The sequence below is a fragment of the Triticum urartu genome, chromosome 5 (assembly GCF_003073215.2).
Source record: "Triticum urartu cultivar G1812 chromosome 5, Tu2.1, whole genome shotgun sequence".
Taxonomy (NCBI): Eukaryota; Viridiplantae; Streptophyta; class Magnoliopsida; order Poales; family Poaceae; genus Triticum; species Triticum urartu.
This window is the reverse complement of record NC_053026.1, coordinates 397353875-397368957: the sequence shown is the minus strand read 5'-3', so window position 1 is coordinate 397368957 and position 15083 is coordinate 397353875.

Sequence of the window (15083 nt, the reverse complement as noted above, 5' to 3'; positions counted from 1 at the left end):
TGGAGGTAGGTGAAGATGTGGTATGAAGAGATAAGTGAGGGGGCCCACGTGGGGACCACAACCCACCAGGGCACGCCCAGGTGGGTTGTCCCACCTGGTGCACCTCCCTCTGATGTTATTTGCACCATAAATTCTTAAATATTCGGAAAAAATCGTATTAAATTTTCAGAGCATTCTGAGAACTTTTATTTTTGGGTCATTTTTTATTGCACGGTAAATTTAGAAAACAAACAGAACATGGCATTTTATTTTATTTAACTAATAAAAACAAAAAACAAAAGGTAGGGACAGAACGTAGTGCTCACTAAATTTATCAACTTCATACCTCTCAAAAATGATCCATTAACAAGGTTGATCAAGTCTTATTAACAACCACTTTCGATTAGCATGAAGCCGAAGAACTTTCGTAAATCACTAAGTTACCTCAATGGGGGTTTGCATGTCCCCAACAATAAGCATATCATATTTATTTTTAACAGTAGGTAGAGGTAGTTGAAAACTTCCAATAGTGATTGTCGGAGATTTTTCAATAGCATTAATACCATTCACTTGGAATTGTTTCTTCGAAAAGTGCACCGTATGCTCATTACCATTGATACGAAAAATGACCTTGCTTTTATTGCAATCAATAACAGCCCCTGCAGTATTCAAGAAGGGTCTACCAAGGATAATCGACATGTTGTCGTCCTCGGGCATCTCAAGTATAACAAAGTCAGTCAAAATAGTAACATTAGCAACAACAACGGGCACATCCTCATAAATACCGATAGGTATGGCAGTTGATTTGTCAGCCATTTGCAAAGATATTTAAGTAGGTGTGAGCTTATTCAAATCAAGTATTTTATATAAAGAGAAAGGCATAACACTAACATCAGCTCCCAAATCACATAAGGCAGTTTTCACATAGTTTCCTTTTGATGGAGCAAGGTATAGTTGGTATTCCCGGATCTCCAAGCTTTTTAGGCACTCCATCTTTAAAATTATAATTAGCAAGCATGGTGGAGATTTAAGCTTCCGGTATTTTTCCCTTATTGGTGATGATGTCTTTCATATACTTTGCATAAGGAGGCATTTTAAGGATATCAGTCAAGCGAGATCGCAAAAAGACTGGCCTCATCATTTCAGCAAAGCATTCAAATTCTTCATCATCTTTCTTCTTAGTTGTCTTAGGTGGAAATGGCATAGGTTTTTGAACCCATGGTTCCCTTTCCTTACCATCTTTTCTAGCAACAAAGTCTCTTTAATCATATCTTTTATTCTTAGGGTTGTAGGTTATCAAGATCAATTGCAGGTTCTATCTCAACATCATTGTCTGGTTCTTTATTATTTGTTTGAGTGTCTTCATGAACCTCATCATTATCTTTTTCATTATCAGAAGGTGAGTGTTCACTACCAGGTTGAGTTTCAGCATCAGAGATAGAAACTTCATTATCATTATCAGGAGGTTTTTCTACTTCAGGTTCACTAGAGGCATGCAAAGTCCTATCATTTTTATTCTTCTTTTTTCTTTTTAGAAGGACTACGTGCATCAGTGTTAGCTCTTTGAGAGTCTTGTTCAATTCTTTTTGGGTGTCCCTCGGCATAAAGTGGTTCCTGAGTCATTCTAACTCCTCTAGTCATTACTCTAACAGCATGATCATTGATATGATTATTCATTTCATCAAGCAACTCTCTTTGAGATTTAGCAACTTGTTATAATTGGGTTTGAACCATAGAAGCATGCTTCCCCACACCTCTAACATCATTTGAGATTCTAAATAACAAGTCACTCAAGCAAGCAATCATATCAGAATTGTATTTCAATTGTTTCATAACATTTGCATTGAAGTAATCTTGTTTTCTAATATAATTTTCAGACTCATAAAGGCATTGGCTAGGGTGCATATTGTGAGGATTATCATTATCATTGAATTTCATTAGAGAATTTACCTCTACCACCTTAGGTGTGGTGGTGTATCAAGTCCATGTATTTCTTCAATAGGAGGTAAATTTTTTATATCCTTAGCTTTAATACCTTTTCCCTTTATAGATTTCTTTGCCTCTTGCATATCTTTGGGACTGAGATATAAGATACCCCTCTTCTTCGGAGTGGGTTTAGATGGTGGTTCAGGAAGAGTCCAATCATCATATTTTTTCAATATGTTATTCAATAATTCTTTAGCTTGCCCAATAGTTTGTTCCCTGAAAATACAACCAGCACAACTATCTAGGAAATCCCTTGAAGCATCGGTTAGTCCATTATAGAAGATATCAAGTATTTACTTTTTCTTAAGAGGATGATCAGGCAAAGCATTAAGCAATTTGAGAATCCTCCCCCAAGCTTGTGGGAGACTCTCTTCTTCAATTTGCACAAAGTTAAATGTTTCCTGCAAGGCAGCTTGTTTCTTATGAGCAGGGAAATATTTTTTAGAGAAGTAATAAATCATATCCTGGGGACTACGCACACAACCAGGAGCAAGAGTATTGTACAAAGCTTTAGCATCACCCTTTAATGAGAACGGAGATAATTTGAGAATATAGTAATAGTGAATTTTCTCATCATGAGCAAAAAGGGTGGCTATGTCATTCAACTTAGTAAGATGTGCCACAACAGTTTCAGTTTCATAACCATGAAAAGGATCGGATTCAACCAAAGTAATTAACTCTGGGTCGACAGAGAATTCATAATCCTTATCATCAATAAAGATAGGTGAAGTAGCAAACTTAGGATCATATTGCATTCTAGCATTCAATTTTTTTTCTTTATACTTGCATATTAATTTCTCTAGATCATCTGTATCCTTACAAGCAAGAATATCTGTAGTAGTCTCCTCATTCATAACATAACCTTCCGGTACCTTTGGCAATTCATATCTAGGAGGACTAGTTCTAGTAGGCATTTCAAGATTTCCAGTTTCAAGCTCATCATCAGTTTCAACAATATCATGCTATCTTACTCTAGCAATTTGTTCATCAAGAAAATCACCTGGTGGCACACCATCATCAAGCAAGGTACTAGCATCATCATAAGTATCATTCATAGCAGAGGTAGCATCATCAATAACTTGCGACAATCAGGATTAATAGCATGTGGTGGTGTTGCAAGTTTACTTATAACAGAAGGTGAATCTAAAGCAGAGCTAGATGGCAGTTCCTTACCTCCCCTCGTCTTAGAGGGAAAGATCTTGGTCTTAGAATCCTTCAGATTCTTCATAGTGATAAATTGATAATAATCCCAAGTGACTCAACAAATATAGCTATGCTCCCCGGCAACGGCGTCGGAAAAAGGTCTTGATAACCCACAAGTATAGGGGATCACAACAGTTTTCGAGGGTAGAGTATTCAACCCAAAGTTATAGATTCAACACAAGGGGAGCCAAAGAATATTTGTAAGTATTAGTAGCTGAGTTGTAAATTCAGCCACACCTGAAGATTAATTATCTGCAGCAAAGTGATCAATAGCAAAGTAGCTAGTATGATAGTTTTGATAATAGTAGCGGCAGCAACAGTAACGGTAATAGTGATAGCAGTAATTTTGTAGCAGGTGCAACAGTAACGATGGCAGTAGTAACTTAGCAAGAACAATACAAGAGAAATTCGTAGGCATTGGATCGATGATTTGTTGGATGATATTCATCATGTGACAGTCATAACCTAGGGTGATATGGCACTAGCTCCAGTTCATAAATATAATGTAGGCATGTATTCTGTAAATAGTCATACATGCTTATGGAAAGAACTTGCATGACATATTTTGTCCTACCCTCCCGTGGCAGCGGGGTCCAATTGGAAACTAAGGGATATTAAGGCATCCTTTTAATAGAGAACCGGAACAAAGCATTAACACACGGTGAATACATGAACTCCTGAAACTACAGTCATCACTGGGAGTGGTCCCGACTATTGTCATCCCGGGGTTGCCGAATCATAACACGTAGTGGGTGACTATAACTTGCAAGATCGGATCTAGAACATAGATATAATGGTGAGAACATAAACGGATCAGATATGAAATCATGGCACCAGGGCCCAAAGTGACAAGCATTAAGCATGGCAAAGTCATAGCAACATCAATCTTAGAACATAGTGGATACTAGGGATCAAGCCCTAACAAAACTAACTAGATTACATGATGAATCCCATCCAACTCCTCACCGACCAGCGAGCCTACGAAGGAATTACTCACTCCCGGTGGGGAGCATCATGGAATTGGTGATGGAGAAGGGTTGGTGATAACGAAGATCGAAGATCCCCCTCTCCGGAGCCCCAAACGGACTCCGGATCTGGCCTCCCGATGAAGAACAGGAGGTGACAGCGGCTCCATCTCGTGGAACGTGATAATTCTTTCTCCCTAAATTTTTCTGGAAATATGTGATTTTATAGCATCGGCTTCAGGGTCAGCGGGGCCACCAGGTGGGGACAACCCACCTGGGCGCGCTTGGAGGGGGCGCCCTGGTGGGTTGTGCCCACCCAGGTGCCCCCCTCCGGTAGTTCTTGGCTCCGGAAATTCTCATATATTGTATAAAAAATCCTCGCAAAGTTCCGTTACATTCCGAAAACTTTTATTTCTGCACAAAAACAACACCATGGTAGTTGTGCTAAAAACAGCGTCAGTCCGGGGTTAGTTTCATTCAAATCATGCAAATTAGAGTCCAAAACAAGAGGAAAATCATTATGAAAAGTAGATATGACAGAGACGTCTCAGTTGCCAACCACGTATTGAAATAGCTAGTTCAACTATATATACTAGCTAATTTTAAGTACGTTGTACAGTTCCACCACATCTATAGTCAGATGAACTGAACAAAATAGCCCCTAAATACTAGTACTACTATAGAGGGGCTTTGTACTACTTTCAGCAGTCTCTCCTCTGTCGAGCGCGCTCATTAAGAGGCAGAGGAGGAGGAGCCTACCGACGAGCTGGACAATTGCAATATAGTGTCTGCCGCTGCTGCACCTTCAGCGACGCTCATCTCGAACGCCCTCTGCCGCTCCAAACGACCCCTCTTGAAGTGGCAGGACTCCTCGTAGATCTCCTGATTGCTCGCCTCTGCGGTGGCGTGTGTTGTGGCCACAGCGGCGGTAAGGCTCTTTGCGTGCTCGACGAGGCGCTCCTCCTCGTCCTGCAAGAACTTGATGTAGCGCGCAAGGTCGCTAACGCACGTGCGGGCCTCCACCTCCGCCTCCTGCCTTCGGGCGGCGGTGGCGGAGCGGGTGATGACCCCGACGGTCGACGGTGGGCTAGCGGCCACGACGACCGATGATGGGGTGGTGGCCACGACCACCACCTCCCGCCTTCGGGCCGGGGTGGCGGAGCGGGTGATGGCCACAGTGGCCGACAGTGGGGGGGCAGCCACGACGGCCACCTCCTACCTTCGGGCCGCGGCGGCGGAGCGGGTAATGGCCCTGGCTTTCGATGGTGGTGTGGCGGCCACGGCGCTAGACGATGGAGTGGCGGCAATGGTGGCCGGCAACAACCACCGATGGGCAGCGATGGCAGAGCGTGTGGTGGGTGTTCCGCGCACACCCAACAAGTACGACACACGCACTACACTACGCCGGGGACTGCGCCGCTGCCGCGGTGTAGCCTCCCAGCTGGAGCTGTCCTCTGATGACGGCGGAGTAGCTGAGCGACGACGACAGACCGATGCCATTGGCGATTGTGGGAGAAGCAGATGAGATAAGCTACATGGAGGGAGGGGAAAATGCGACGCAGGACTCATCGGCCGTGAGGGTTCATATAGCAGGCCGGTAAGTATTGGAATTTTGGGGGATTTCACCGAGTCGGGCGGGAACATGCGCGGTTGCGTGGGAACGGGCTCACCGACGATTCATTAGCGCCACTTCGAGCCATCGTTTGACCAAAAGAACGCCCCCGCGCGCTGCTCAAGCTTGCGCTCGAAGCCATCTATGGCAGCTGAAGGAAATATTCCCTAGAGGCAATAATAAAGTTATTATTTATTTCCTTATATCATGATAAATGTTCATTATTCATGCTAGAATTGTATTAACCGGAAACTTAGTACATGTGTGAATACATAGACAAACAGAGTGTCACTAGTATGCCTCTACTTGACTAGCTCGTTGAATCAAAGATGGTTAAGTTTCCTAGCCATAGACATGAGTTGTCATTTGATTAACGGGATCACATCATTAGAGAATGATGTGATTGACTTGACCCATCCGTTAGCTTAGCACGATGACCGTTTAGTTTTTTGCTATTGCTTTCTTCATGACTTATACATGTTCCTATGACTATGAGATTATGCAACTCCTCTATACCAGAGGAACACTTTGTGTGCTACCAAACGTCACAACATAACTGGGTGATTATAAAGGTGCTCTACAGGTGTCTCTGATGGTACTTATTGAGTTGGCATAGATCAAGATTAGGATTTGTCACTCCGATTGTCGAAGAGGTGTCTCTGGGCCCTCTCGGCAATGCACATCACTATAAGCCTTGCAAGCAATGCAACTAATGAGTTAGTTGTGGGATGATGTATTACGGAACGAGTAAAGAGACTTGCCGGTAACGAGATTGAACTAGGTATTGAGATACCGGTGATCGAATCTCGGGCAAGTAACATACCGATGACAAAGGGAACAACGTATGTTGTTATGCGGTTTGACCGATAAAGATCTTCGTAGAATATGTAGGAACCAATATGAGCATCCAGGTTCCGCTATTGGCTATTGACCGAAGATGAGTCTCAGTCATGTCTACATAGTTCTCGAACCCGTAGGGTCCGCACGCTTAACGTTCGGTGACGATCGGTATTATGAGTTTATGTGTTTTGATGTATCAAAGGTAGTTTGGAGTCCTGGATGTGATCACGGGCATGACGAGGAGTCTCGAAATGGTCGAGACATAAATATTGATATATTGGACGGCTATATTCGGACACCGAAAAGGTTTCAGGTGATCTCGGAGAAAACCGGAGTGTCGGAGGGATTACCGGAACCCCCCAGGGGCTAATGGGCCTTGTTGGGCCCTAGTGGAGAGAGAGAGGGGCCGACCAGGGCAGGCCGCATGCCCCCTCCCCTTGAGTCCGAATAGGACAAGGAAGGGGGCGGCGCCCCCTTGTCTTTCCCCTCTCCCACTCCTTCCCTCCCCCTCCTAGTGGGATTTGGAAAGGGGGGTCCTACTCCCACTAGGAGGAGGACTCCTCCTCTTGGCACACCCTCCTAGGGCCGGCCGGCCTCCCCCCTTGCTCCTTTATATACGGGGGCAAGGGGCACCCCATGACACACAAGTTGATCATTGATCTTTTAGCCGTGTGCGGTGCCCCCCTCCACCATAATCCACCTCGGTCATATCGTAGCGGTGCTTAGGCGAAGCCCTGCGTCGGTAGCTTCATCAACACCGTCATCACGTCGTCGTGCTGACATAACTGTCCCTCGAAGCTCTACTAGATCGTGAGTTCATGGGACATCACCGAGCTGAACGTGTGCAGATTGCGGAGGTGTCTTACGTTCGGTACTAGGATCGCTCGATCATGAAGATGTACGACTACATCAACAGCGTTGTCATAACGCTTCCGCTTACGATCTACGAGGGTACGTGGATGACACTCTCCCCCCTCGTTGCTATGCATCACCATGATCTTGCGTGTGCGTAGGATTTTTTTTGAAATTACTGCGTTCCCCAACAGTGGCATCCGAGCCAGGTTTATGCGTAGATGTTATATGCACGAGTAGAACACAAAGGACTTGTGGGCGTGGGTATATACATATTGCTTGCCGTCACTAGTTGATTCTTGATTTAGTGGCATTGTTGGATGAAGCGGCCCAGACCGATATTACGCGTACGCTTACGCGAGACTGGTTCTACCGACGTGCTTCGCACATAGGTGGCTAGTGGATGTCTGTTTCTCCAGCTTTAGTTGAATCGGATTCAATGAACAGGGTTCTTTCTGAAGATCAAAAAGCAATCACTATACCGCGTTGTGGTTTTTGATGCATAGGTAATAACGGTTCTTGCTCAGCCCGTAGCAGCCACGTAAAACTTGCAACAACAAAGTAGAGGACGTCTAACTTGTTTTTGCAGGGCATGCTGTGATGTGATATGGTCAAGACGTGATGATATATAAATTGTTGTATGAGATGATCATGTTTTGTTGAAGTTATCGACAACTGGCAGAAGCCTTATGGTTGTCTCTTTATTGCATAAGATGCAAGCGCCAAACAATTGCTTTACTTTATCGCTATGCGATAGCAATAATAGTTGCAAGAGCAATAGTTGGCAAGACGACCATGTGACGACACATTGATAGAGATCAAGATGATGGAGATCATGGTGTCATGTCGGTGACGATAGAGATCATGATGGTACTTTGGAGATGGAGATCAAAGGCGCAAGATGATCATGGACATATCATGTCACATATTTTGATTGCATATGATGTTTATCCTTTATGCATCTTATTTTTCTTAGTTCGGCGGTAGCATTATAAGATGATCTCTCACTAAATTTCAAGGTATAAGTGTTTCTCCCTGAGTATGCACCGTTGCGAAAGTTCTTCGTGCTGAGACACCATGTGATAATTGGGTGCGATAGGCTCTACGTTCGCATACAATGGGTGCAAGCCAGTTTTGCACACGCGGAATACTTAGGTTAAACTTGACGAGCCTAGCATATGCAGATATGGCCTCGGAACACTGGAGACCTAAAGGTCGAGCGTGAATCATATAGTAGATATGATCAACATAGTGATGTTCACCATTGAAAACTACTCCATCTCACATGATGATCGGACATGGTTTAGTTGATTTGGATCACATGATCATTTAGATGACTAGAGGGATGTCTATCTAAGTGGGAGTTCTTAAGTAATATGATTATTTGAACTTTAATTTATCATGAACTGAGTCCTGATAGTATTTGCATAACTATGTTGTAGATCAATAGCTCGCAATGTAGCTCCCCGTTTATTTTGATATGTTCCTAGAGAAAAACTAAGTTGAAAGATGATAGTAGCAATGATGCGGACTGGGTCCGTGATCTGATGATTATCCTCATTGTTGCACAGAAGAATTATGTCCTTGATGCACCGCTAGGTGACAGACCTATTGCAGGAGCATATGCACACGTTATGAATGTTTGACAAAGCTCGGCATGATGACTACTTAATAGTTTAGTGCACCATGCTTTACGGCTTAGAATCGGGACTTCAAAAACGTTTTGAACGCCACACAACATATAAGATGTTCTAAGAGTTGAAATTGGTATTTCATACTCATGCCTGTGTCGAGAGGTATGAGACCTCTGATAGTACTTTGCCTACAAGGTGGAGGAGAGTAGCTCAACCAATGAGCATGTGCTCAGATTGTCTGGGTACTACAATTGCTTGAATCAAGTGGGAGTTAATCTTCCAGATAAGATAGTAATTAACAAAGTTCTCTAGTCACTATCACCAAGTTACTAGAACTTAGTGATGAACTATAATATGCAAGGGATGACGAAAGTAGTTCCCAAGCTCTTCGCGATGCTGAAATCGGCGAAGGTAGAAATCAAGAAATAGCATCAAGTGTTGATGGTTAACAAGACCACTAGTTTCCAGAAATGGGCAAAGGGAAATAAAGAGGAACTTCAAAGAAGAATAGCAAGCAAGTTGCTGCTCCCATGAAGAAGCCCAAAGCTAGACCCAAGCCTGGAACTGAGTGCTTCTACTGCAAAGGAAATGGTCACTGGAAGTGGAACTGCCCTATATACTTGGCGGATAAGAAGGATGGCAAAGTGAACAAAAGTATATTTGATATACATGTTATTGATGTGTAGTTTACTAGTGTTTATAGCAACCCCTCAGTATTTGATACTGGTTCAGTTGCTAAGAGTAGTAACTCGAAACGGGAGTTGCAAAATAAACAGAGACTAGTTAAGGGTGAGGTGATGATGTGTGTTGGAAGTGATTCCAAGGTTGATAAGATCACCATCGCACACTCCCTTTACCTTCGGGATTAGTGTTGAACCTAAAATAAATGTTATTTGGTGTTTGCGTAAAGCATAATATGATTGGATCATGTTTATTGCAATACGGTTATTCATTTAAGTCAAGGATAATTGTTATTCTATTTACATGAATAAAACCTTCTGAGCTCATACACCCAAGGTGAATGGGTTATTGAATCTCGATCATAGTAATACTCATATTTATAATATTGAAGCCAAAAGATGCAAAGTTAATAGTGATAGTGCAACTTATATGTGGCACTGCCGTTCAGGTCATATTGGTGTAAAGCGCATGAAGAAACTCCATGCTGATGGGCTTTTGGAATCACTTGATTATGAATCATTTGATGCTTGCGAACCATGCCTCATGGGCAAGATGACTAAAACTCCATTCTTCGGAACAATGGAGCAAGCAACTGACTTATTAGAAATAATACATACTGATGTATGCAATACGATGGGTGTTGAGGCTCACGGCGGGTATCGTTATTTTCTGATCTTCACAGGTGATTTGAGCAGATATGGGTATATCTACTTGATGAAACATAAGTCTGAAACATTTGAAAAGTTCAAAGAATTTCATAGTGAAGTGGAAAATCATCGTAACAAGAAAATAAAGTTTCTGTGATCTGATCGTGGAGGAGAATATTTGAGTTACGAGTTTGGTCTTCATTTGAAACAATGCGGAATAGTTTCGCAACTCACGCCACCTGGAACACCACAGCGTAATGGTGTGTCCGAACGTCATAACCGTACTTTATTAGATATGGTGCAATCTATGATGTCTCTTACCGATTTATCACTATCGTTTTGGGGTTATGCATTAGAGACAGCTGCATTCACGTTAAACAGGGCACCATGCATCTAAATCCGTTGAGACGACACCATATGAACTGTGGTTTAGCAAGAAACCTAAGCTGTCATTTCTTAAAGTTTGGGGCTATGATGCTTATGTGAAAAAGTTTCAACCTGATAAGCTCGAACCCAAATCGGAGAAATGTGTCTTCATAGGATACCCAAAGGAAATTGTTGGGTACACCTTCTATCACAGATTCGAAAGCAAGATATTCGTTGCTAAGAATGGATCCTTTCTAGAGAAGAAGTTTCTCTCGAAAGAAATGATTGGGAGGAATGTAAAACTTGATGAGGTAATTGTACCTTCTCCCGAATTGGAAAGTAGTTCATCACAGAAATCAGTTCTAGTGATCTCTACACCAATTAGTGAGGAAGCTAATGATGATGATCATGAAACCTCAGATCAAGTTACTACCAAACCTCGTTGGACAACCAGAGCATGGTCCGCACCAGAGTGGTACGGTAATCCTTTCTGGAAGTCATGTTACTAGACCATGACGAACCTACGAACTATGAGGAAGCGATGATGAGCCCAGATTCCGTGAAATGGCTTGAGGCCATGAAATCTGAGATGGGATCCATGTATGAGAACAAAGTATGGACCTTGATTGACTTGCCCGATGATCGGTGAGTCATTAAGAATAAATGGATCTTCAAGAGGAAGACGGACGCTGATAGTAGTGTTACTATCTACAAAGCTCGGATTGTTGCAAAATGTTTTCGACAAATTCAAGGTGTTGACTACGATGAGATTTTCTCACTCGTATCGATGCTTAAAAGTCTGTCCGGACCATGTTAGTAGTTGCCGCATTTTATGAAATCTGGCAAATGGATGTCAAAACTGCATTCCTTAATGGATTTCTTAAAGAAGAGTTGTATATGATGCAACCAGAAGGTTTTGTCGATCCTAAAGGTGCTAACAAAGTGAGCAAGCTCCAGCGATCCATCTATGGACTCGTGCAAGCATCTCGGAGTTGGAATATATGCTTTGATAAAGTGATCAAAGCATATGGTTTTATGCAGACTTGCAGTGAAGCCTGTATTTATAAGAAAGTGAGTGGGAGCACTACAACATTTCTGATAAGCATATGTGAATGACAGATTGTTGATCGGAAATAATGTAGAATTTTCTGGAAAGCATAAAGGAGTGTTTGAAAAGAGTTTTTCAAAGAAAGACCTCGATGAAGCTGCTTACACATTGAGCATCAAGATCTATAGAGATAGATCAAGAACTTGATAAGTTTTTTTGAATGAGTACATATCTTGACAAGATTTTCAAGTAGTTCAAAATGGAACAATCAAAGAAGGAGTTCTTGCCTATGTTGAAAGGTGTGAAGTTGAGTAAAGACTCAAAACCCGACCACAGCAGAAAATAGAAAGAGAATGAAAAGTCATTCCCTATGCCTCGGTCATAGGTTCTATAAAGTATGCTATGCTGTTTACCAGTCCTATTGTACACCTTAGCATGATTCTGGCAAGGGAGTACAATAGTGATCTAGGAGTAGATCACTGGACAGCAGTCAAAATTATCCTTAGAGGACTGAGGAAATATTTCTTGGTTATGGAGGTGATAAAAGAGTTCGTCGTAAAGAGTTACGTTGATGCAAGCTTTTTACATCGATCTGGATGACTCTAAGTCTCGATCTGAATACATATTGAAAGTGGGAGCAATTAGCTAGAGTAGCTCCGTGTAGAGCATTGTAGACATAGAAATTTGCGAAATACACACGGATCTGAATGTTGCAGACCCGTAGACTAAACTTCTCTCAAAAGCAAAACATGATCACTCTTTGAGTGTTAATCACATAGCGATGTGAACTAGATTATTGACTCTAGTAAACCCTTTGGGTATTAGTCACATGGAGATGTGAACTAGATTATTAACTCTAGTGCAAGTGGGAGACCGAAGGAAATATGCCCTAGAGGCAATAATAAAGTTATTATTTATTTCCTTATATCATGATAAATGTTTATTATTCATGCTAGAATTGTATTAACCGAAAATTAGTACATGTGTGAATACATAGACAAACAGAGTGTCACTAGTATGCCTCTACTTGACTAGCTCGTTGAATCAAAGATGGTTAAGTTTCCTAGCTATAGACATGAGTTGTCATTTGATTAATGGGATCACATCATTAGAGAATCATGTGATTGACTTGACCCATCCGTTAGCTTAGCACGATGATCATTTAGTTTGTTGCTATTGCTTTCTTCATGACTTATACATGTTCCTATGACTATGAGATTATGCAACTCCCGAATACCGGAGGAACACTTTGTGTGCTACCAAACGTCACAATGTAACTGGGTGATTATAAGGGTGCTCTACAGGTGTCTCCGATGGTACTTGTTGAGTTGGCATAGATCAAGAATAAGATTTGTCACTTCGATTGTCGGAGAGGTATCTGTGGGCCCTCTCGGTAATGCACATCACTATAAGCCTTGCAAGCAATGCAACTAATGAGTTAGTTGCGGGATGATGTATTATGGAACAAGTAAAGAGACTTGCAGGTAACGAGATTGAACTAGGTATTGAGATACCGACAATCGAATCTCGGGCAAGCAACATACCGATGACAAAGGGAACAACATATGTTGTTATGCGTTTTGACCGATAAAGATCTTCATAGAATATGTAGGAACCAATATGAGCATCTAGGTTCCGCTAGTGGTTATTGATCGGAGATGAGTCTCGGTCATGTCTACATAGTTCTCGAACCCGTAGGGTCCGCACGCTTAACGTTCGACGACGATCGGTATTATGAGTTTATGTGTTTTGATGTACCGAAGGTAGTTAGGAGTCCCGGATGTGATCACAGACATGACGGGGAGTCTCGAAATGGTCGAGACATAAAGATTTATATATTGGACGGCTATATTCGGACACCGAAAAGGTTTCGGGTGATCTCTGAGAAAACCAGAGTGCCGGAGGGGTTACAGGAACCCCCCGGGTGCTAATGGGCCTTGTTGGGCCCTAGTGGAGAGAGAGAGGGGCCGGCCAGGGTAGGCTGCGCGCCCCCTCCCCTTGAGTCCGAATAGGACAAGGAAGGGGGGCGACGCCCCCCCTTGCCTTTCCCCTCTCCCACTCCTTCCTCCCCCCTCCTAGTGGGACTAGGAAACGGGAGTCCTACTCCCACTAGGAGGAGGACTCCTCTTGGCGCGCCCTCCTAGGGCCGGCCGGCCTCCTCCTTGCTCCTTTATATACGGGGGCAGGGGGGCACCCCATGACACACAAGTTGATCATTGATCTTTTAGCCGTGTGCGGTGCCCCCGGCCCCTCCATCATAATCCACCTCGGTCATATCGTAGCGGTGCTTAGGCGAAGCCATGCATCGGTAGCTTCATCAACACCGTCATCACGCCGTCGTGCTGGCGGAACTCTCCCTCGAAGCTCTAATGGATCGTGAGTTCGTGGGATGTCACCGAGCTGAACATGTGCAGATCGCGGAGGTGACATACGTTCGGTACTAGGATCGCTCGATCGTGAAGACGTACGACTACATCAACCGCGTTGTCATAACGCTTCCGCTTACGGTCTACGAGGGTACGTGGACGACACTCTCCCCTCTCGTTGCTATGCATCACCATGATCTTGCGTGTGCATAGGAATTTCTTTGAAATTACTGCGTTCCCAACAGCAGCGGGGTAACAAGACGTGCGAGAGGAGGACGAAAGGACACGTACAAATACAGTTAATAAAAAACAAATGTTTGCGATTTAATTACCTACTATCATGTCCTGGTTTATAAGTCGTCTTTGTATTTTTGTGCCAGATTTTTACTAGAGACTTAACTAATAAGATACGAATGCATGTCGCCAAAGATTATATCGTCGGATTCGTATTTGAACATAGTTTCCAATTATATATTTTTTATAACATGCATTAACATTTTGTTAGTTAAATTTAAGGTCAAAATATGGCACCGAATATAAAGGGGACTAATAGACCAAGACAGAGGTAGTAGCACACCGTCGCTCTCTACGCAGCGTCGCAACTGCCGGCCGGCTTGTAGACGACCATTCCCCGCGTGTTCAGAGCAAATCACACGGCTTATTAGCAGCAATCGTTTGTGTTATTACTGGTCTTCGCACACATTTCTGATTACGGACCTGTTTGCCGCGTATCACACACATCTTGTTCAGTTGAACTATTTCTTTTGTCTTGGCTCATCGCAAATAGTTCATCGAAGTGAACCGTACCATCGCACACACCTTGATCTGGTTGACCGTTTCTATTGTGTTGCCTAATCACACACAGTTCATCCTAGTGAACTGTATGCCGTATATCGCACACACC